The 1887-nt window shown below is 52.4% G+C and overlaps 1 pseudogene; it reads right to left on the minus strand.

The window, feature by feature from the left end:
• Window positions 1-1412: 1412 nt before the first annotated feature.
• LOC144677878 (U2 spliceosomal RNA) lies at window positions 1413-1589 on the minus strand (annotated as a pseudogene).
• Window positions 1590-1887: the final 298 nt, after the last annotated feature.

Consider the following 1887-nt stretch of genomic DNA (forward strand, 5'->3'; position numbering starts at 1 on the left):
CAGGTTGCAGGCAAAGTTGGGGTGCGCTGGTCTCCTTGTTGTCTCCAATTTTCTGGAGCTCGGGTGTCTCGTCCTCCAACGCCTTGGAGCTTTGCCGCCTCTTCTGTCGGTGCCGCCCTGGCACTTCATCATCCGATGAGCTGCTGCCCTTGTCATCCGTGTCGGATGGGAGACGCCTCTTGCCGCTTCTCTGGGAAACGCCTTTGCTTCTTCTTCGCTCCCGCTTACTTTTCTTGTTCTTCACCGTCCGCCACTCCCCCTGCTGCTTTTCCACTGCTGCCTCCTCCTCCATTGATTCGCTGTCCTGAGGACTGGGAGGTTCAGGGGGTAGTGCTGTTGATTGGCTCTCTGTTGCCTCAATCTCTTTCTCCACCTTGTCTCTCTCTGTGTCCTCCTTTGTCCCGTTGAGCTCCCTGGGGGCCTTGGTGGTTGGAGTGACACGAAACATTTCTTCTGCTTCCCCCTGGTCGGCTTTGGCTGCCTGTGCGTAAGTACGGCAGCGTTTGGGGCAGGTCCTGTAGAGGTGACTTGCCTCGCCACACAGGTTGCAGCACTTGGCCTGTTTGCAGTCTTTTGTCTGGTGCCCTTCCTGTTTGCAGATCTTGCAGAGGGAGGCGCTGCAGTTGGCCGCCACATGACCAGCCTTGCCGCATGAGCGACAATGCTTGGGTTGCCCAGCGTAGACCAGGTAGCCCCGGTTTCCCCCGATAGCGAAACTGGAGGGAGGGTGGAAAATGGCTCCCTTACCATCGGTCTTTAGCGTGACCTTAAACAGGCGTTTGCCTGTCCAGATCCCCAGGTCGTCTCGAATCTCGGTGCCGCTCCCCACCTTATCGAAGTACCTGGTGAGGAAGGTGACCACGTCGGCGACAGGGACGAAGGGGTTGTACACATGCACCATCACCTCACGATCCCGTTGCAACGGCAGAGAAAAGTGCGGCTCCGCCGTCAGGATCTTCATCTCCGGCAGGTCTCTCTTCTCCTCGAACACCCTCAGGAGCCGGACGCAGTCTGCCACCCGCTTGAACGTCACGTCAAAATAACCGCCTTTGCGGGAGTCATGCAGGGTGAAGATCTCCGTAGCTTGGAAGCCGCACGCCTTCAACAGGATCCTCCTGGTGAAGAAGCCCCGATCCATAGGTGATCCTCCTTCGCTGTGGTTCACCGTGACTCGGACGGTGATAGGTAGACCACGGTATGGATTTGGATTGCGATTGGTTATCGCCCTTCCATCCCGACCTTGCCTTGGCAGGACCATGGTGTCGCCCCTTGCAACACTTGATCTTAGCCAAAAGGCCGAGAAGCGATGAGAATGAAAGAAAGTTGTGTTTTGAAAGATGTGCATGTTGAAAAGTAAAGAAAGCAGATGTTTGTAAGAAAACTATTTTTAGCATTGAAAATCCCCTGGAAAGGGGTGGTGCACCATTCCCAGAGATACTGCAATACCGGGTCGATGCGTGGAGTGGACGGAGCAAGCCCCTATTCCATCTCCCTGCTCCAAAAATCAATTTAATATATGGTCCCCAGATAAGGGACGTATCAGATATTAAACTGATAAGAACAGATTTTTTTTTTTTTTGTAAAAATATACTTTATTCATAAAATATCTTCAATCACATTCCAAACCATTTCAAAAACAACATTACAAGGGTACAATCCAGGTTAAACTTTTACAAAATGTATCACCAGGTGCATCAGTACAAACAATATTACAATCATTTACAGCCTTTCATTTTGATCTGTACAGCCCGAGGGGCTCTAAACAGTTCCCAGTCTCTCGGTGCGCTGTGGTAGAAAGGTCTTAGACAGCGACCCTTCCCCATTGCGCCTTTGCGGCAGCTGCCCCAAGCTTTAGTGCGTCCCTCAGCACGTAGTCCTGGACTTTGG

The sequence above is a fragment of the Cetorhinus maximus genome, unplaced genomic scaffold (genome assembly GCF_964194155.1).
Source record: "Cetorhinus maximus unplaced genomic scaffold, sCetMax3.hap1.1 HAP1_SCAFFOLD_3219, whole genome shotgun sequence".
In the NCBI taxonomy this organism is placed as follows: Eukaryota; Metazoa; Chordata; class Chondrichthyes; order Lamniformes; family Cetorhinidae; genus Cetorhinus; species Cetorhinus maximus.